This window comes from Delphinapterus leucas, chromosome 5 (genome assembly GCF_059928025.1).
Source record: "Delphinapterus leucas isolate spDelLeu-1000000601 "Yukka" chromosome 5, BTC_Dleu_Yukka2, whole genome shotgun sequence".
Taxonomy (NCBI): domain Eukaryota; kingdom Metazoa; phylum Chordata; class Mammalia; order Artiodactyla; family Monodontidae; genus Delphinapterus; species Delphinapterus leucas.
Window position 1 is genome coordinate 107,427,684 of NC_143133.1, and position 23,053 is coordinate 107,450,736.

Sequence of the window (23,053 nt, forward strand, 5' to 3'; positions counted from 1 at the left end):
TTCCAGGTTGTCCATTTTATTGGCATAGAGTTGCTTGTAGTAATCTCTCATGATCTTTTTTATTTCTGCAGTGTCAGTTGTTACTTCTCCTTTTTCATTTCTAATTCTATTGATTTGAGTCGTCTCCCTTTTTTCTTGATGAGTCTGGCTAATGGTTTATCAATTTTGTTTATCTTCTCAAAGAACCAACTTTTAGTTTTATTGATCTTTGCTATTGTTTCCTTCATTTCTTTTTCATTTATTTCTGACCTGATTTATATGATTTCTTTCCTTCTGCTAACTTTGGGGTTTTTTTGTTCTTCTTTCTCTAATTGCTTGAGGTGCAAGGTTAGGTTGTTAATTCGAGATGTTTCCTGTTTCTTGAGGTAGGATTGTATTGCTATAAACTTCCCTCTTAGAACTGCTTTTGCTGCATCCCATAGATTTTGGGTCATCCTGTCTCCATTGTCATTTGTTTCTAGGTATTTTTTGATTTCCTCTTTGATTTCTTCAATGATCACTTTGTTATTAAGTAGTGTATTGTTTAGCCTCCATGTGTTTGTATTTTTTACAGATCTTTTCCTGTAATTGATATCTAGTCTCATAGCGTTGTGGTCAGAAAAAATACTTGATACAATTTCAATTTTCTTAAATTTACCAAGGCTTGATTTGTGACCCAAGGTATGATCTATCCTAGAGAATGTTCCATGAGCACTTGAGAAAAATGTGTATTCTGTTGTTTTTGAATGGAATGTCCTATAAATATCAATTAAGTCTGTCTTGTTTAATGTATCATTTAAAGCTTGTGTCTCCTTACTTTTTTCATTTTGGATGATCTGTCCATTGGAGAAAGTGGGGTGTTAAAGTCCCCTACTATGAATGTGTTACTGTCGATTTCCCCTTTTATGGCTGTTAGTATTTGCCTTATGTATTGAGGTGCTCCTATGTTGGCTGCATAAATATTTACAATTGTTATATCTTCTTCTTGGATCGATCCCTTGATCATTATGTAGTGTCCTTCTTTGTCTCTTCTAATAGTCTTTATTTTAAAGTCTGTTTTGTCTGATGTGAGAATTGCTACTCCAGCTTTCTTTTGGTTCCCATTTGCATGGAATATCTTTTTCCATCCCCTTACTTTCAATCTTTATGTGTCTCTAGGTCTGAAGTGGGTCTCCTGTAGACAGCAAATATATGCGTCTTATTTTTGTATCCATTCAGCCAATCTGTGTCTTTTGGTGGGAGCATTTAGCACATTAACATTTAAGGTAATTATCAATATGTATGTTCCTATTCCCATTTTCTTAATTGTTTTGGGTTCGTTATTGTAGGTCTTTTCCTTCTCGTGTGTTTCTTGCCTAGAGATGTTCCTTTAGCATTTGTTGTAAAGCTGGTTTGGTGGTGCTGAACTCTCTCAGCTTTTGCTTGTCTGTAAAGGTTTTAATTTCTCCATCAAATCTGAATGAGATCCTTGCTGGGTAGAGTAATCTTGGTTGCAGGTTTTTCTCCTTTATCACTTTAAATATGTCCTGCCAGTCCCTTGTGGCTTGCAGAGTTTCTGCTGACAGATCAGCTGTTAACCTTATGGGGATTCCCTTGTGTGTTGTTGTTTTTCCCTTGCTGCTTTTAATATGTTTTCTTTGTATTTAATTTTTGAGTTTGATTAATATGTGTCTTGGCATATTTCTCCATGGATTTATCCTGTATGGGACTCTCTGTTCTTCCTGGACTTGATTAACTATTTCCTTTCCCATATTAGGGAAGTTTTCAACTATAATCTCTGCAAATATTTTCTCAGTCCCTTTCTTTTTCTCTTCTTCTACTGGAACCCCTATAATTCGAATGTTGGTGTGTTTGATGTTGTCCCAGAGGTCTCTGAGACTGCCCTCAATTCTTTTCATTCTTTTTTCTTTATTCTGCTCTGCAGTAGTTATTTCCACTATTTTATCTTCCAGGTAACTTATCCGTTCTTCTGCCTCAGTTATTCTGCTATTGATCCCATCTAGAGTATTTTTAATTTCATTTATTGTGTTGTTCATCATTTGTTTCATCTTTAGTTCTTCTAGGTCCTTGTTAAATGTTTCTTGCATTTTGTCTATTCTATTTCCAAGATTTTGGATCATCTTTGCTATCATTATTCTGAGTTCTTTTTCAGGTAGACTGCCTATTTCCTCTTCATTTGTTAGGTCTGGTGGGTTTTTATCTTGCTCCTTTATCTGCTGTGTGTTTTTCTGTCTTCTCATTTTGCTTATCTTACTGTGTTTGTGATGTCCTTTTTGCAGGCTGCAGGTTCGTAGTTCCTGTTGTTTTTGTTGTCTGTCCCCAGTGACTAAGGTTGTTTCAGTGGGTTGTGCAGGCTTCCTGGTGGAGGGGACTAGGGCCTGTGCTCTGGTGGATGAGGCTGGATCTTGTCTTTCTGGTGGGCAGGTCCACGTCTGGTGGTGTGTTTTGGGGTGTCTGTGGCCTTATTATGATTTTAGGCAGCCTCTCTGCTAATGGGTGGCGTTGTGTTACTGTCTTGGTAGTTGTTTGGCATAGGATGTCCAGCACTGTAGCTTGCTGGTCGTTGATTGAAGCTGGGTGCTGGTGTTGAGATGGAGATCTCTGGGAGATTTTCACCGTTTGATATTATGTGGAGCTGGGAGGTCTCTTGTGGACCAGTGTCCTGAAGTTGGCTCTTCCTCCTCAGAGGCACAGCACTGACTGCTGGCTGCTGCAACAAGAGCCTTTCATCCACAGAGCTCAGAATAAAAGGGAGAAAAAGTAGAAAGAAAGAATTAGTGGAAGTAGAAAGAGAGAAAGAAAGAAAGATAGGAGGGAGGGAGGAAGGAAGGAAGGAGGGAAGGAAGGAGAAAAAGAAAGGATATAAAGTAAAATAAAATAAAGATAAAATATAATAAAGTTATTAAAATAAAAAAATAATTAAGAGAAAAAAAGAAAAAAATTAAAACAAAAAAATGGATGGATAGAACCCTAGGACAAATGGTGGAAGCAAAGCTATACAGACAAAATCTCACACAGAAGCATACACATACACGCTCACAAAAAGAGGTAAAGGGGAAAAAATAATCTTGCTCTCAAGTCCACTTCCTTAATTTGGGATGATTTGTTGTCTATTCATGTATTCCACAGATGCAGAGTTCATCAAGTTGATTGTGGAGCTTTAATCCGCTGCTTCTGAGGCTGTTGGGAGAGATCTCCCTTTCTCTTCTTTGTTCTCACAGCTCCCAGGGGCTCAGCTTTGGATTTGGCCCCGCCTCTGCGTGTAGGTCGGGGGCGGGCGTCTGTTCTTCACCCAGACAGCACGGGGTTAAAGGAGCCGCTGATTCAGGGACTCTGGCTCACTTAGGCCGGGGGGGAGGGAGGGGCACAGCGTGCGGGGCGGGCCTGTGCCGGCAGAGGCCGCCGTGACGTTGCACCACTGAGGCGTGCTGTGCGTTCTCCCGGAGTAGTTGACCCTGGGTTCCGGGACCCTGCCAGTGGTGGGCTGCACAGGCTCCCTGAAAGGGGGGTGTGGATAGTGACCTGTGCTCGCACACAGGCTTCTTGGTGGCGGCAGCAGCAGCCTTAGCGTCTCATACCCGTCTCTGGGGTCCGCGCTTTTAGCCGCGGCTCGCGCCCGTCTCTGGAGCTCCTTTAAGCAGCGCTCTTAATCCCCTCTCCTCGCGCACCAGGAAACAGGTAAGAAAAAGTCTCTTGCCTCTTCGGCAGCTCCAGACTTTTCCCCGGACTCCCTCCCGGCTAGCCGTGGCGCACTAACCCCCTGCAGGCTGTGTTCACGCCGCCAACCCCAGTCCTCTCCCTGCGCTCTGACCGAAGCCCGAGCCTCAGCTCCCAGCCCCGCCCGCCCCGGCGGGTGAGCAGACAAGCCTCTCGGGGTGGTGAGTGCCGGTCGGCCCTGATTCTCTGTGCGGGAATCTCTCCGCTTTGCCTCCCGCACCCCTGTTGCTGTGCTCTCTTTCTCGGCTTCGAAGCTTTCCCCCTCCGCCACCCGCAGTCTCCGCCCGCGAAGGGGCTTCCTAGTGTGTGGAAAACTTTCCACCTTCACAGCTCCCTCCCACTGGTGCAGGTCCCGTCCCTATTCTTTTGTCTCTGTTTATTCTGTTTTCTTTTGGCCTGCCCAGGTACGTGAGGGGTTTCTTGCCTTTTGGGAGGTCTGAGGTCTTCTGCCAGCATTCAGTAGGTGTTCTGTAGGAGTTGTTCCGCGGGTAGGTGTATTTCTGGTGTATCTGTGGGGAGGAAGGTGATCTCCGCGTCTTACTCTTCCGCCATGTTCCCGGAAGCCTCCCTCTCAGAGCTCAGAAGTTACTCTTGAGAGAAAACAGATTATAAACATTAAAATTAAGGTGTTGATTCTAAAGATAGACTGTAGGAAGTGCTGTGGAGAAGAAAACAAATGTTGTGTGGCCATTTTAAATAGCGTGATAGGAAGGCCCAGAAAACACAACTTAACGGAGGTGAAGGAGTAAGCGATGTGGATGGCAGGGGGAAGCGCGTTCCAGAGAGAGTGAACACATGGTACCAAAGTTTTCAGGCAGATTTATACCTGGAACATTTGAAGGATAATAAGAAAGCCAGTATTTTTGGATTGGATGAGTTAATGGGCAAATAGAAGGAAATGAGGATAAAGAGTTAATGTTGGGCTAGATCATGTAAGACATTATGAGCTATTACAATGAATTTGATTCTTAACATTTGGGAAACTCTTGGAGGGTAATGAGCAGAGAAGTAACAATCTGAGTAAAATTTTAAGTGCTTCACTCTGGTTGCTGTTTTAGGAAGAGACTGAAGGGAGGCAAGGGCCTAAATAGGAAGATCAGTTACTGCACTGACTGATGTAGGAAATGATTACTTGGACTAGGCTAATGGCAGTGAAGGTAGTAAGAAGTGGTTGTATCTTAATCTATTTCATTTTAGAGCTAACAGGATATGCTGATGGATTTAATGTGTCAGTGTTGAGAGAATGAAGGGTATTAAGGCTGACTGGAAGGTTTTGGTTTGAGCAGCTAGAAGAATGGAGTTGCTCAGGTGATAAGACTTTAGAAGGAGCAGGTTAGGGCAGTGAGGTAAGGTCAGGAGCCCAGGTTTTTTTTGTTTGTATTTTGTTTGTGTGGTACGCGGGCCTCTCACTGTTGTGGTCTCTCCCGTTGCGGAGCACAGGCTCCGGACGCGCAGGCTCAGCGGTCATGGCTCACGGGCCCAGCTGCTCCGCGGCATGTGGGATCTTCCCGGACCGGGGCACGAACCTGTGTCCCCTGCATCGGCAGGCGGACTCTCAACCACTGCGCCACCAGGGAAGCCCAGGACCCCAGTTTTGAACATGTTAAGTTTGAAATGCCTATGAGCCATCCAAGTGGAGATGTTCATCAGGCAGTTGGGTATAGAAACTTGAAATTCCTGGGAGGAATGTAGGCTCAGGATACAAATTTGGGAGTCCCCACTGTAACTGGTGGTATTTAATGCCATAATCAGGACGATATCACCACGTGAGTCAGTAGCAACAGAAAGTTGTTCTTGCTGTGGGTAGATAGAAGGCCAGAAACCGGTGGTTCTGAAAGTCTAATTTTAAAAGTTTTGGAAAGAATAAAATGTCAAAGGATGCTGATATGTTAAGAATAGGACTGCTCATTGACCATTTGTCTTCGCAAAGTGTGCTTTATGTTTCTGCTTTTTACTTGTCTAATTTCCAGCCTTTATCTTCCCCTTTCTAAGTCATCTCAGAGGCCTCCAGGGACCATCCTACCAAAGTTGGTAACTCTTCCCTTCTGCAGGTTATATCTTAGGCCACCCCTCTTTTTTTTATTAACGTCATAATGAACAACTTTATAAGGTTATTCCTTTATTTACACATCATTATGTCTCATAATAGTGTCATTTTCAGTTCTTAGTAACAGATACATAATTGATGTCCAGTAAATATTTGTTTAATGGATAAAAGGATAGAACCCTTGGGAAGTCTATTAGATTTAATAGTGCGAAAATACATTTTTAACTTAGCATTTACTTCTTTGCCTTATTGGTGTTCATACATTAATAACTAATATTTGTTGGGTGTTCGTTGTATGTCAGTAAGCATTATAGTATGCTGGTTGATTCTCTATAATACCTTAATTTGACGTTTGAGTCTAGTATAAACATGAATATTTCTTCTGCTAGTTAATATTTTATAGGATTGGAAGTCTCTGTAGATTATATAGTTGGGTTATATATGGAGTTGGAAGTTATTTTAATAAGTAGGGAGAATGATCTTTAGAATACAGAAAATGTTCATACCATTCAGAGATTCCTCAACTGTTCATGCCTGCAAGGGTTGTATGCTGGTTTAAATAACAAGTTAAGGTCAGCAGGAAAGAAAGTTCATTCTTGGTTATTAGAGGCAATATCACTTAAATAATCACTTCTTTCCTTTAACATGAACCCTTCTTTTTTCCCCCATTCCAGGCAGTCTTAGTCTCTTTCTGAATTCTCATTGACAGACAGTGCAGGTGTATGCTTTATGTTATAGTTACTTGCTTCATGTTTTAATCTCCTCATGATTTCTGAATGTAGGGCTGGACTTCCATCCCCCTAAAGCTCCCAGCATAGTGCTTTTCACATAGCGTTTGCTCAGTCAGGTAAGTTGAAAGAGTTGATGTATGTAGCATCTTTTTTTTTTTTCGGTGTGCGGGCCTCTCACCGCTGTGGCCTCTCCCACTGCGGAGCACAGGCTCCAGTCGCGCAGGCTCAGCGGCCATGGCTCACGGGCCCAGCCACTCCGCGGCATGTGGGATGTGGGATCTTCCCGGACCAGGGCACGAACCCACGTCCCCTGCATCGGCAGGCGGACTCTCAACCACTGCGCCACCAGGGAAGCCCGTATGTAGCATCTTTGCTTTTAGGAATGTGTACCTCTCTTCACCCTGTCAGACAACGTGTGACCATATCTTGGAGGTGAGGTGGGAGAATCTGACCAATGGAGATGCAAATGTTTTGTCTCAGAACTTTATTAAATATCTGAAACTATAGTGTAGAATATTCATCCAGAAATATACTTTGCATGTGCACCTACAAAGGTTTATTTAAGGAGAAAGCAAATATATGGTTCCATTTTCAATATCTCTCTTTTTTTGGTGTGTGGAATTTCATTCAGTGGAGGTTGAAGAAAGAAGAGGAGGAACTATCCTGTCACTTCTTAGTAAATGCAAGCCACCAAAAATGAGGAAATTTAGATCTCATTTTTTACCTTTTAAATGCCTTTTTGTTCAGTTACAGCAAGAAAAAAAATTGCTTTGTAAATAATATATGGCATTTATTGATGCATAAGAATACAGCACATGCATATTATTTTATCTATATATTACTGAGAAGATCGCTGTGAAGAGAGTTATAATGGCATGATGTCTGGGTAATAATTTTTAGTTGACTCACTCTGTCAAATCATAGAAAAACATTTTTCTAATAAGTCAGTATTATGTGAAGGCACTGTCTTCTATAGAAAAGCAGAATATTTTTCCTTTGTGGGAATTTAACATACACATGTAAAATTTGTAAACATATGAATTTAACATACACATTTTCCTTTTAAAAGAATCCAAGTAAGTTATTATTTTAAAAGTTAAATTTTTATGTTTTGTATCATTTAGACAACTTTTTTTTTAGTTTTTTGTTATATATATATTTTTTATACAGCAGGTTCTGATTAGTTATCTGTTTTATACATATTGGTATATATATTGTCAATCCCAATCTCCCAATTCATGCCAGCACCACCACCGCCACCCCACCGCCCCCCGCTTTCCCCCCTTGGGGTCCATACGTTTGTTCTCTACATCTGTGTCTCCATTTCTGCCTTGCAAACCACTTCATCTGTACCATTTTTCTAGATTCCACATATATGTGTTAATATATGATATTTGCTTTTCTTTTTCTGACTTACTTCACTCTGTATGATACTCTCTAGGTCCATCCACGTCTCTACAAATGACCCAATTCCATTGTATATATGTACCACATCTTCTTTATGCATTCATCTGTCGATGGACGTTTAAGTTGCTTCCATGACCTGGCTATCGTAAATAGTCATGCAGTGAACATTGGGGTACATGTGTCTTTTTGAATTATGGTTTTCTCTGGGTATATGCCCAGTAGTGGGATTGCTGGGTCATATGGTAGTTCTATTTTTAGTTTAAGGAACCTCCATACTGTTCTCAGTAGTGGCTGTATCAATTTACATTCCCACCAACAGTGCAAGAAGGTTTCCTTTTCTCCACACCCTCTCCAGCATTTGTTGTTTGTATATTTTCTGATGATATATCCCATTCTAACTGGTATGAGGTGATACCTCATTGTAGTTTTGATTTGCATTTCTCTAATAATTAGTAATGTTGAGCAGCTTTTCATGTGCCTCTTGGCCATCTGTATGTCTTCTTTAGAGAAATGTCTATTTAGGTCTTCTGCCCATTTTTTGATTTGGTTGTTTATTTTTTTGATATTGAGCTGCATGAGCTGCTTTTAGAGATTAATCCTTTGTCAGTTGCTTCATTTGCAAATATTTTCTCCCATTCTGAGGATTGTCTTTTCATCTTGTTTATGGTTTCCTTTGCTGTGCAAAAGCTTTTAAGTATCATTCAGTCCCATTTGTTTGTTTTTATTTCCATTTCCCTAGGAGGTGGGTCAAAAAGGATCTTGCTGTGATTTATGTCATAGAGTGTTCTGCCTATGTTTTCCTCTTAGAATTTTATAGTGGCTGGCCTTACATTTAGGTCTTTAATCTATTTTGAGTTTATTTTTCTGTATGGTGTTAGGAAGTTTTCTAATTTCATTCTTTTACATGTAGCTGTCTAGTTTTCGCAGCACCACTTATTGAAGAGGCTGTCTTTTCTCCATTGTATATTCTTGCCTCCTTTGTCAAAGATAAGGTGACCACATGTGCGTGGGTTTGTCTCTGGGCTTTCTATCCTGTTCCATTGATCTATCTTTCTGTTTTTGTGCCAGTACCATACTGTCTTGATTATTGTAGTTTTGTAGTATATTTTGAAGTCAGGGAGCCTGATTCTTCCATCTCCGTTTTTCTTTATCAAGATTGCTTGGTGGGGCTTCCCTGGTGGTGCAGTGGTTGAGAGTCCGCCTGCCAATGCAGGGGACATGGGTTCATGCCCCGGTCCAGGAAGATCCCACATGCTGTGGGGTGGCTGGGCCCGTGAGCCATGGCCGCTGAGCCTGTGCATCCAGAGCCTGTGTTCCACAGTGGGAGGGGCCACAACAGTGAGAGGCCCATGTACTGAAAAAAAAAAAAAAAAGATTGCTTTGGCTATTCGGGGTCTTTTGTGTTCCCATACGAACTGTAAAATTTCTTGTTCCAGTTCTGTGAAAAATGCCATTGGTAATTTGATAGGAATTGCATTGAATCTGTAGATTGCTTTGGGTAGTATAGTCATTTTCACAATGTTGATTCTTCCAATCCAAGAACATGGCATATCTCTCCATCTGTTTGTGTCATCTTTGCTCTCCTTCATCAGTGTCTTATAGTTTTCTGTGTACAGTTCTTTTACCTCCTTAGGTAGGTTTATTCCTAGTATTTTATTCTTTTTGTTGCAATGGTGAATGGGATTGTTTCCTAATTTTTCTTTCTGATCTTTTGTTGTTAGGGTATAGGAATGCAAGAGATTTCTGTGCACTACTTTTTTATCCTGCTACTTTACCAAGTTCATTGATTAGCAGTTTTCTGGTGGCATCTTTAGGATTCTCTATGTATAGTATCATGTCATCTGCAAACAGTGACAGTTTAACTTCTTCTTTTCCAATTTGGATTTCTTTTTCTTCTCTGATTGCTGTGGCTAGGACTTCCAAAACTGTGTTGAATAATGGTGGTGAGAATGGACATCCTTGCCTTGTTCCTGATCTTAGAGGAAATGCTTTCAGTTTTTCACCATTTAGAATGGTGTTTGCTGTGTGTTTGTCATATATGGCCTTTATTATGTTGAGGTCAGTTCCCTCTATGCCCGCTTTCTGAAGAGCTTTTATCATAAATTGGTGTTGAATTTTGTCAAAAGCTTTTTCTGCTTCTATTGAGATGATGATATGGTTTTTATTCTTCAATTTGTTAATAATGCTGTATCACATTGATTGATTTGTGTATATTGAAGAATCCTTGCATCCCTGGGATAAATCCCACTTGATCATGGTGTATGACCCTTTTAATGTGTTGTTGGATTCTGTTTGCTAGTAGTTTGTTGAGGATTTTTGCATCAATATTCATCAGTGTTACTGGTCTGTAGTTTTTTTTTTGTGGTATCTTTGTTTGGTTTTGGTATCAGGGTGATGGTGGCCTCGTAGAATGGATAAGCTTTTTATGGTACATTTATATTTATCTTGTTTTGAATGTCAGTGAACAACAATGTAAGATTATTTACTTTGTTTAAAAACTAGTAAACTTGCCCTAACAGGAACTGTGGAAAGTATTATAATCGTTTTTTATCCTATTGTTAGAATGAAGGTAAACATTTTAAATTCAAACCAATACCCTCAGTAGCAAGTAGCTTGTTCTAGATTCTTTGCTTTGGAAAGAGTTTTTTTTCCTCCTGATTCCTCTCTCTTAACACAGTATGTGGCAGATAATAGATTGGTTGTTTACAGAATTAAAGAGGACTGCTTTACATTGTAATGTGACATCGTTTTTCTTTCACTTTCTGTAAAAGAGAGAAATTTTTACTTGGAAGTGAGATACAAAAGCAGGGAACCCATTTGTATTTCCTAAATTGCATCATACCATATTAACCAATAATTTACTCTATCTCATTCTTTGTTCCATTTCTTTTTTTTAATCCTCTTGACCAGTGCAGCAGGCATGATTCATTTTTCATTGTTTATCCTCCTGTTAACAGATAAGGTTTATCCTCTTGTTAACGAAAATAATTAAAATGGATAGAAGCAATGAAAATAGATAATAAGGAAATCTTGTAGAGAATGTACAAGCTTCTAAATAATTGGTCTTTTATTTTAGCTTGATATTTAATATAGACAGTGATATTCTTATTTCAATAATAGTGCCTAACATTTACTTGGTGCTTAACATGTGCCAGTGTCTCAGAGTGCTTTGCATGGCATATCTGTTTTATCTTTGGAACCCTAAAGTTGTTTTACAGAGGAGGGCATTACTGTTAGGCCCATTATACAGAATAAGGAAGCTGAGGCTAGAGAGGCTTAATAATTTCCTCAGAGTTATACAGTTAACATGGGCGTTAGAATCTGGATTTGAATCCCTTTTGTTTTTTTACTTTGTACTTATAATTCAGTTATGTCAGTTATTGTCTTATTTTAATTATTATTCATGTTACAGAGTCAAATTGAAATAAAATATTTGTAAATTTAAAAAAATCATAGAGATTAGAAGGAATTAACTTCATATACAAATAATGACTGAACTATGAGAAATTCAGGTATTTGGCTATATATGTTACCCATTGTATCAAGGAATCAGTAAATGACTGCACTTTTATTTAGGTATAATATTTTTATTAAGACTGAAGATATTTTGTTAAATTCAACTTAAATACCTTTCTTTTCCCTTTTTACAAACTTACATTCTTTTCCTATATAAAAATCGTTAAGATAATTGAGTCACTGTTATGGTGGAGGAAATGTATTATTTAAGGTAAAGGTTTTCCTCAACGGAAAATGGACATGATAGTCAATTACTTATTGTTTATCTTACTGTAGTATAGTAAGTTAGCAGAGTGATGGCTTCCTTAGGAAGAGAAAACTGGGACTTGGAGGCATTCCCAAATCACAGGGCAGTAACCATAATAACCCTGAAACCAACAGAGTCTGTTACTTGGCAGTTTTGATGTTATATCAGTTTTGTACATCTGTACTGTTCAACATGGTAGGCACTTGCCCTGTATGGCTATTAATCTCTTGAAATGTGGCTAATGTGTACTGAGATGTGCTGCAAGAGTAAAGTAAACATCATTTTCAAAGATAGTAAGAAAATTTTAAATTATCTTATGAATAATTTTTGTGTTCATTTTCTCAGACCTATCTTCCATTTTACAAATTCTTCTGTTTAATTCATTCCTGATTTTTAAATTTCAGTGAACGTCCTTTTCATTTGTAGAACTATTTTTTATTCTTTTCCATTATTTCAATTTTATAAATAAAACCTTAATCTTTATTATGTATATAATTCTTTCACATCTTTAATAATTTGCAGCATACTCATTTTTTTAAAGGCTTTTTAAAAAATTTATTATTTTTAAATTTATTCGTTTGGCTGTGTCGGTTCTTAGTCGCGGCATGTGGGATCTTTGTTGCGGATATTTCGTTGCAGCGCATGGGCTCTCTCGTTGTGGCATGTGGGCTCCAGAGCACATGGCCTCAGTAGTTGTGGCCCGTGGGCTATCTAGTTGTGGCACGCAGGCTTAGTAATTGCCACGCAGGATTAGTTGCCCCAAGGCATGTGGGATCTTAGTTTCATGACCAGGGATCGAACCTGCATCCCCTGCATTGGAAGGCAGATTCTTAACCACTGGACCGCCAGGGAAGTCCTGAAGCATACTGATTTTATAGCTTAATTAATAATATAATATTGGTGGAGGGGGTGTGTAACCTTGCTGTTTGTTATGTTTTCTGACTATAGTTCATTGCATAATTGCATAGTGCATTGTGAATTGTGAATGTGGTTTATCTACAGCATAACCTTATCAGTGAGGATTCATACTTTGTCTGAAGGTGTGTCTCTTCGGAGGTGTGTCTCTTTCATATTTGCTTCTGCCTTATTTCCTGGGCATATTAACAGCCAGTACTGCTTTAACATTAATTTGTTAAATTGGACCGCAAGCCAGTGTATATGCAGGCCTATGATTATGAACTCTTAGGTTACATGTTTCCTCCACTCAGAGCAGGCAGAGAGATACAAGGTTGTTATCTCCCTCAGCTGGTTGACATATTTCCTTTCAGTGAGAGTATACTTTTAAAGGTAATGGGTTTGTGATGATGTCTAAGTTTAAACTCCCTACCTTACACTGGCCCAAGGCGTGTCTTCTGTCTCCATGTGGTCATTAAACCAAAGGCCATTGGTCTTTAATGAGAACCCTCTCACAACATGCATCCACATAGATACACTTGCTCAAACTCTTAGCTAAGGCAGTGATAGTACCTGTTTATTCTTACTTCTTTGGTTTTGAAATCTTCATTTGATTTTTGTTACAGAGGGTTTTCTTTACTTTCTTTCAAGTCCAACTCTGCATTTAAGACAATTTTTTTCTGTGTTTTAGTTAGCAGTTCTGGATGTTTTATAGTGGTTTATTTTGAACAATATTTGCCAGAAATGTTATCCAAGTAATTGTCTATAAGTAAAGAATTGATTATGATTCATAATTTAGATGAGGAGAAGGAGCTCTGTCTACATACAGAACAGCCATATAAACTCAAACCATATAAGACTGCAAAATTAATTTACATTAATTTTTCAAAAGAACTGTTTCCTGATGAGCCCCTAAAATGTACATGGAAGGAATTTTTTGAGAGAATACTGGGGCATTTTCATTACTTTAGGTATCTGTATAGTAAAAGCTATATCCTATCATAATTAGGAATAGGAGGGTTGTTAATGTGTTTTATCTCTAAGTTACTGGCTTGTTTTGCTTCTTTAACTATGAGTTCATAATTGATAAAAATACAAATTACATGATTAGGAGAAAAAGAGTTTAAAATTATATAGTAATCTAAACTAGTACTTTTCAAAATGTGGTAAAAGACCAGATTTTTTTAAAGCTCAAATTCATCATAGGTATGTAACTTTTCTAAAATAAAATTATATTACTAGATAAAATAAAAAGAAAAATATAACTAATTTTTTGCTGTTAAAGTCAAAGGGTGTAAGAGGGTTCTATTCAACAAATTGAACAAACATAACATAGGAAAAAGAATTACAGAAGCACTGAAAGAGTGGAGTTGATACAAAGAATTGAAATTCTGCCCATGACTTCTGGTTGTTCCATAATTGTAACTAAACGAAAAGTTGTGAAAGAAATAGCAGTTCTTTGTATTAAATGTCTGACACATGTACACTTTGAACAAACACCATTTATTACAGTATTCAAAGTTTTTAACATTTTGACTTTTTTTAATACTCAAAGTTTTTAATGTGGCAAATGAGTTTGCTTTTTCAAAACTTACTTAAAGTCTGCTTTGGATTGAATATAATATTACCCTCAGGGAATAATGAAATTGTCTCATTTTTTAATTTTAGTACTATTAATGGTATTAATAATACTACTAATAACTCAGAGTTATGTTAATGAGAATGGAAGAAGAGATTTTTTAAAGCAGTCTCAACAACTCACGATACTCATTTTCACCTTTTATCCAGAGTGAAGCAAGAGATGCTCTATTTTCAAAATTCATTTTCATTTCGTTATCATAACCAGTTATACCAGTTTGCTCTATAAATTCATAGTTAAATTTAAATGATCGTTTGATGAAATAAATGGATTTTACAGCCATGAATTTCCTATGTATAGATATTCTTCTGTTGGAAAAATTTCAAAACGTTATGTATTTCAGGTGTTTTATAATAACTTTTCACACATGTGCACTATCAAGATCATCATCTACTTTATTGATCACAGTCATCCTTTGATATCCTTGGGGGATTGGTTTCAGGACCATCCCTTGGATTCCAAAATCTGAGGATGCTCAAGTTTCTTATGTAAAATGGTGTAGTATTTACATATAATCTAAGCATATCCTCCCATATCCTCCCTCCCTCCCCTCCCTCCCTCCTTCCTTCCTTCCTTCCTTCCTTCCTTCCTTCCTTCCTTCCTTCCTTCCTTCCTTCCTTCCTTCCTTCCTCCTTCCCCTCTCTCCACCTCCCCTCCATCCTCCCTCCCTCCCTTCCTTCCTTCCTTCCTTATAATGTTGACTTGTGTGCCCTCAGGTTTTAGTTGTTGTTATTATGTTACAGCAGTCCCCCCTTATCCGGGGTTTTGCTTTCTGCGATTTCAGTTACTAGCTGTCAGCTGATGTCTGAGAATATTAAATGGAAAATTGCATGATTAATTCATGAATTTTAAATTGCACACTCTTCTGAGTAACATGATGAATCTTGGTCTGGCCTGCTCCATCCTGGACTTGAAGCATCCTTTTGTTCATTGTATCCCACCTGTTAGTCACTTAGTAGCCCTCTAGGTTATCAGATTCGAATGCAGAGTTATCTCACTGCTTGTGCTCAAGTAAACTTCATTTTACTTAACAATGGCCCCAAAGGCCAAGAGTAGTGATCTGGCAATTTGGACACGCTAAAGAAAAGCAGTAAAGTACTTACTTTAAGTGAAAGGTTAAAGTTCTTTACTTAATGAAAGAAGACAATCCTATGCTGAGGTTGCTAAGATCTATGTTAAGAATGAATCTTCTATCTGTGAAATTGTGAAGAAGGAAAAAGAGATTTGTGCTAGTTTTGCTGTTGCACCTCACACTGCAAAAGGTACAGTCACAATGCATGATAAGTGCTTAGTTAAGATGGAGAAGGCATTACATTTGCACAATAAGATTTTGAGAGAGCAGGAGAGAGAGAGAGAGAGCACCCACCTTCACATAAGTTTTATTACAGTACGTTGTTATAATTGTTCTATTTTATTATTAGTTATTATTGTTAATCTCTTACTATGCCTAATTTATAAATTAAACTTTATCATAGTTATGTATGTATAGCAAAAACATAGTATATATAGAGTTTGGTACTATCCACAGTGTCAGTCATCTGCTGGGGGGAGGGGATCGGGTCTTGGAATGTAAACCCCACGGCTAACGGGGAACCAACTGTATATGGATGCAGATGGTCCTGTTCCCAAAACTGAATTTAATATGTGAAACGTAGGATAATTATTTGGAAATTACTTCAATTGTCATCATTTAATTTACTGCTATTGCCACTTTATTAAAAGGCATGTCTTTTTCTTGAAAAGTCCAGTGAAGTTTGTTACTCTAATTGTAAATTATTGTTAAAACTAAATAAGAAAGAAATTGCTTCGCTTATGGAGCTAGTATTGTTACACCATGCATTTAAAAGAATAGGTTTAAAAAGTAAATAAATAAAAGAATAGGTTTTATTGAAAGTTAAAAATAATTGTAAAATAAGTTATAAAAATAAGTGCTTACATTTTGGACTACAAATTATAAATTGACCTTAAAATATCATGAACAGTGCATCATCCTTCTGTACATGAACACTGTGCATATCATGGGAATTTAGTAACACATAAACTGTTCAGATGAGTCTACTGATCTTGCGTTTGTATGTTTTGACCATGTCTACTTGGTATACAAATTTCTAAATATTTACTCTCAGTATCTATAGTTATCTCATTGTAGACTGTAAACAAACAGTTCTCAAACTAGCACCCAAAACATGGATCAATCATACTTGAAAGGCACTGGTGTGAACTATCATACTGGCTCACAAATAACTTGAACGTCTTTGTCAAGAGCATGCTCATCTCATCTTCATCAGTAGCAACAAATGATCAAAGTTCGCTTCACATACACCTGTAGACCTTTCTGTTCCTCTTGTATCTTTGGTGTTATAGGGAGAAATGTTTAATAATTGTATTTATTGATTGAATTTTTTCTGTTTCACCTTTAGCATTGTAAACCCCTTTAACTTTTCTATAATTTCATTAACTGGGAAAAGATATATTCAAAACCTGAGTTTTATAGTGTTAGGAGTTCATCTGTGGTATCTCAGGGATTTCTAGGATCAGGGTAGGCCACGTGAATTTTTCCATAATACATGCTTGGTTTTCCAAATAACATTTTCATGGTAAAAAGCATACTGTTGAAAAAGACAGCTTGAAAAACAATTTATTGGACTTTTAAACTTGTTATTTCATTTTTGGGGCTGCTTTTCTGAGCTCCTATGTTGCTCTTCATAGGAAAAATTGTGAGTAATGTTCCATCTTGAAAGTAGGACAGCAAAATGTAACGTGCTAATTTTTTTCTCCATTTATATAGCAAATAGTGCTCTTTACAGACAATGACTGATGAACTGAAGAGTCATTGATTATAGTTCTTTATAGAATTGATTATCATTACATCAGTAAAATGTTATTATTGTATAGAACTGTTATATTGTGTGAGTTGTCTTTGAGGATTTTTTTTAAAAATAAATTTATTTATTTATTTTTGGCTGCATTGGGTCTTTGTTGCTGCGTGTGGACTTTCTCTAGTTGCAGCAAGCAGGGGCTGCTCTTCATTGTGGCGTGTGGGCTTCTCACTGCAGTGGCTTCTCGTTGCGGAGCATGGGCTCTAGGCACATGGGCTTCAGTAGTTGTGGCATGCGGGCTCAGTAGTTGTGGCTCACGGGCTTTAGAACACAGGCTCAGTAGTTGTGGTGCATGGGCTTAGTTGCTCTGCAGCATATGGCATCTTCCCAGAAGAGGGCTCGAACCTGTGTCCCCTGCATTGGCAGGCGGATTCTTAACCACTGTGTCACCAGGGAAGTCCCAAGGATTTTTCTAAAATGTAATTTTTTTGCGTGTTTTCCTATGATTGTCTATATGAAGTAGTATTTGGTAAAGAACCAGTCTTATTTCTACTTATTGTTAGGAAAGTTTTTTTCACTTTGCCGTTTTATAGCTTGGTAATATACTTTGAGGCTTTTTACGTATGTTGCTGTTTTCTCTACTATGTATGTCTTGCCCAGAAGAATTGTCATCATGAGCATATTTTTTGGCAGTAAATATTTTGCTATATGCAAGAACTTTTTAGGTGCGTCATTCTTGCCCATTGATGTGAAATTTAGTTCTCAGATGGCAGTTAAGAAATTTTCTAAAGAAGGAAAATAAAATATAAACATTACTTCTTAAGAGAAAATTATAAACTTTTACCTTAAATTAGATTTTGATTAGAAAAATCTTTGGTGGTACTGTAGACTTTTAAGTTTTTTAAACTAACAATTGTGATCATATTTTATTTTTTTCCTATAATATAATCATCAGCATGTTAGTGTATCTGGACTGTCTTAAGTACTTTGGAATCATAGCCATTTGTTCTTAAAGAATTAACGTACAATGCCAGCCACTTACGGTGTACCCAAGCATTAAGGATGTGGGTAATAACAACAATATTAATAATAGCTATGATTTATTGCATGTTTATTATGTATCAGAGACTATTCTAAGCACTTTTTCATACCATAATTCATTTATTTCTCACAATAACCTATGAGCTAGATGGTCATTTTTTATTATCCCCATTTTACACATGAGAAAGACAGAGTTGTTAATAAGTTGCACAGTAGATTTCAACTCTAACCTCCAAGTTCTGCTCTTCTAACTACTAGGGTAGTTAGAATTGCACAAAATAAGATGAATGAAAGATTATTTCACTTCCTAAACTATAAGAAATAGTTTAGGTAAGGTGTCATTGTAGCATGATGTACTTTGTTAACATTTCTAAACCTTGTAAATGTAAATGGGTAAACTTTCACATTAGTTCAGAAGAGACCTGTTGATAACACTGATCCTCTTTTGCTATTATTACATCTTTTCATATATTTTTATGTTGCACAAATAATTTTTAGTTTGACACATTGATGTCCAAAATACCATTACTCTAGTAGTGTTTAATAGTGTAAATTATGTAGAAATGTGTTTAAAACTAATTTTTACAAGTGCTGGATGAAGATGAAGTACATTTTTAGTTACTTTTTTTACGCATTCTCTTAAAGATAGTCAGTGTTACTAAACATGACATTTTGCTTTTACATACCCGAGAATGCTGTTTTTAGTGCAACTCTTGAAGTTACAATGTGATTGAAAAATTTAACTTCTGGGATTTGACTTTCTGTTTTAGTGTGTTTACTATGTTATAAATGAAAGATATGATTTAACCACCAACAGACCTCTTTGTGGATATAAATGTATCATTACTCACTTCTAGTTAGTAGGGTGTTCAGTAAATCAGTTTTCTTCTCATTGGGATTTATACTAAAACACTAAAATTTTTTTGGTATAGCTTTTCTTTTAAGCTAGAACTTATATATGAGAAAGCTACTTGGAATTAGTGGTACAACCTGTGTTCATGAAGTCACATTTTTGGGAGGTGTTTCACTCTCAGTCTTAGAGCTAGAACTGTAAACTTAGCCTCGGTAGTAGTATGTGTTAGCCAACTGAGCTAACACATTGAATTAGGCAGAGACTTAAAAAGTTTAGCTCTAAATAAACAAGGGCCTCTTTTTCTCCTAATTAATGAGTCTGCATCTGCCATCACATTATTGGAACATGAAGATAGATTGCCATAGAAAGTAAAACACTCATTCTTCAATGCCTTATTAGGGTGAAAGTAATTCACATGTAAGTGATATATAAAGACTATATAATTGCCTGAAAAAGAGAAAATTAGGAAATGAGGTAGATCTTTTTTTCTTGTGTTTACTGCCTGTTATCAAGAGCTGGGCTAGAATATATGCCTTTCTGTGAATAAGGAATGGTCTTAGTGTATAATTTTATGTTTCATAACTCTAAAAGTAATTATTTTACTTTTTCTTATCCAATATTTCTGAAGACCTTCTTCCCCCATTTTCTTAGCACATATTTATTATCTCCAGCTTCCTGATTTTTAAACTCTGATTTCTCTTCTGAGCCTTAGACCTATATAGTGTAGAGCTATCTACTCTTAACCTCCGCTTGAAATTTCTTGTAAGCAGCCCGACTTTGGGGGGAAGAATTTCCCAAACTGAAATTCTCTCCTGTACTCTGTTCCTCCATTTTTACCCATCTGAAGAAATATCACCCATTTACTTACTGCTCACACAAGTCAGTCATCACCCATTTTTTTCCCTCTTACACCACATTTGGTGTCTGTCATCAAGTTCTGTTTATCTCTTAAATGTATCTGCTATCAATATTGTTAGTTCTTAACCATCACATCTCTGTCCAAAAACCTGAAATAACCTCTTATTTGGTCTTTTTCCCCCCACTCATGTCTCCTTCATTTTCCACAGAATAGCCAGAGTAGTCACTCTGAAACAATTGTTTAAAAATGTTTATGCTGATCATGCATAAAACCATCCGGTGCCTTTCTGTGTTAAGAGTAAACCTACAATTGTCAATACAATCCACAAGACCCATTATAATGTGGCCCCTACTTACCATTCCCACCTCATATCAAGTACTATACTCCTTTTAACTTATGCTCTAGTCACAATACCCTTTCATTTATCTTGACTTCTACACATCTTGCAGATCTACCTTTAGATGTCACTTCTATACAGAAGCCTTCTCTGCTCTTCTCCTCTACCTTCGTCAATCATCCGATGTAAATCTTAAATCACATCTTTCTGTTATAACCTCCCATAGCATTTACTAATGGTTTGTAATTATATATTTACTTATGTGGTTGTTCCCTGCTCTTCTGTGTGCTTCATGAAGGCAAGAACTCTGTGTCTTATTCATCACATATTCATAATGCCTTACACATAGTGCTCAGTAAATAATTGGTCAATAAATGAATGTTAATTACAGCCTACACACTGTTTCTTTTTCTTTTTTTCTGATTAAAGGTAGGAATGTGTTTCTTTATGGGAACAGAAAAGATTCAATTCAGCGAGAAAGGCCATGGCAGAACTATATTCTACCTATTATCAGCAAGGGTGATATTTTTGTAATAGTGTCTCAAATTACCATGATTGGTGGCTTTCAAATTACAGTTTTGAGTTCCTTCATCCAAAAAGTACTAATTGTGATTGAAATGAAGGAATAGGCAGGTTGAACTATAAAGTACAGGTTAGCACTCTTTACATTAACAAATTGCAAGGAGCATTGTTGGCCATATTCTTTGAAATTCTCTCTGGTGTCCAAAAGTAATGTAAATTTGAAACTTAACAATGTTGGGGAGTTCCCTGGTGGTCTAGTGGTTAGGGTTTGCTGCTTTCACTGTGGTGACCCAGGTTCAGTCCCTGGTTGTGGAACTGAGATCTCACAAGCTGCTTGGCACAGCCAAAAAAACAAAAACAAAAACCAGTTTTATAACCGGAACACGGGGTGTTAGAAAACATGTTCTGATTCTCAGCTCTGCAGCTTATTAGTTGGAAAGTATTGGGAAGAATTCCCTGAACCTCTGAGTCTTAGTTTTCCTCCTATAAAATGGATATAATAAAACCTTAATCAAAGGTGTTATTATGGAGAGTAAATTTTATATTTTGTGTTTTTATATTAAATATTTTTATTTTATATAAAATAATTATATATAAATTTATAACGTGGGTTAGATAGTTATGTTTATTAACTGTTTGAATTTGGATTAATCTTCTGAATAATCTTAGTTATGTATATTCCAAATTAAATTAGGAAACATAAACTTATAGGATTTCTGAGACATTGCCCTTTATTTTAAGTTAGTTTTTTTTTTCATTTCTGTTATAAAATTCTGGTTTAGAATACAGATAAGAAATACATTTCCTGGTAAGTAATATTATTTAAGCTATTTTGTTAATGCTTTTTCTTGAGAATGAATTTTCTAATATTGTTTTTTTTAAAAATACGCTTTACTAAAAGCTATTCAAGGATGAAACAGTTGAAACAGTATTTGTGCAATCATAAGTATCCTCTGATTAATAGTATTTTTTACCTGAACTCCAACTGTTACAGGTAACTATAAATACAAATTGAAACTTAAGGTAATATACCAATTCTGTACATCAATAGTATTTTGTGTGTGTTTTTAAGAATGATTAAGTCTTTTTTTAAAGTCATGGAAGCCATTTCAGTTGACTTTATAACTGCAGACCATATATTTGTCTCATGATTTCTTCCATCAAAGCATGAAGAAGTGAATTATTGAAAAGATAAAAATAAATTTGTTTGCTTTCTGTCAGAGTTCATATCCACAGCCAACCTTGATAGAAGACCAGAATGATTTAGACAAGTTTGCTTTGGAGATTCATAACATATGCTTGCTGGACAGAATTGAGTTATCTCTGCTCTGGAGAGTAAGTTATTGTAGCAGGAGCTGACAGAGATGAAGATAACTGAGGGAAATTCAATTACCTTTTAGTGTTTTCTTTCTAATAGGATTCTTAATGTGAAAAAGATCCTTAGGTGATGTGCCCTTGTTATGTATGAGATCTTCCTTGATACCTGTTTCCAGAATACCATGAATGTTCAGTTCCAAGTTGTCATTAAGCATGAAATAGGCAGCTTACTGTTAAGAGTAGTTTTGATCAAAAGGTCTAATTTTTACTTGATGTCATTAGTGATCATTACAATCATTGACTGCCCTCTGTGGTTTTCTTTAACAAAATATATATTATTTTGTCTGAGTTTATTATTTAATATGTTAGGAGGGTTTTTTTCCCTCCTTTCTTTCAAATGACCCTTTCTGGAAGTATCCTATAGCTTCTCAGTGTTGATATAATTGATATCTCTCTCTAATTATCATATACTGAGGCTTGGCAACCTTGTGTAAATGCTGTTAGAATTCTCAAGCCTCCATTTTCACTTTGCTTTGTCATTCTGCCAGACTTTTTGTTAATGGTGTCTTTACTTTCTTACTCCCTTTTACTGTTCAGTGTCTTGCAGCCTGGCTTCTCTCCTTTCCTTTTCATCTACAATCCTAGAACAAAAATATTACAAATGTTCTCTTGATATGATCTAATTATATTACCTGTTGACTCCTTTTTATTATTCATGTTCCTTGATCTGCACATCATTTGACATTGATGATCAACCCTTCCATTTTGAAATTCTTTTTTTGTTTGACTTTCTTACCAGGTGCTTTCCTGGTTAGCTTTTTACTTCTCATAGTTCTCCTTCTAGTTTCATTTCTATCTCCATTTCTTATTTCTTTACCAAAAGTATAGGTCTTTCACAAGAATATCTCATTGGTACTTAAAAAATATATATATATATTTATTTATTTGGTTGCATCAGGTCTTAGTTGTGGCAGACGGGCTCCTTAGTTGCGGCTTGCCAGCTTCTTAGCTGTGGCACGTGGGCTTCTTAGTTGTGGCAGGCAGGCTCCTTAGTTGCGGCTCGCTGGCTCCTTAGTTGTGGCATACAAACTCTTAGTTGTAGCATGCATGTGGGATCTAGTTCCCATA

General features: G+C 36.9%; 1 protein-coding gene and 1 pseudogene across 4 annotated transcripts in view; both read left to right on the forward strand.

Annotated features, from left to right (window-relative positions):
* The window catches only part of LRBA (LPS responsive beige-like anchor protein), a 748,688-nt gene that overhangs the window by 306,925 nt on the left and 418,710 nt on the right, over positions 1 to 23,053 (forward strand). The gene's annotated exons all lie outside the window — the stretch shown is intronic.
* Positions 1 to 23,053, forward strand: part of LOC149749216 (large ribosomal subunit protein eL31 pseudogene) — a 68,084-nt pseudogene that overhangs the window by 26,921 nt on the left and 18,110 nt on the right.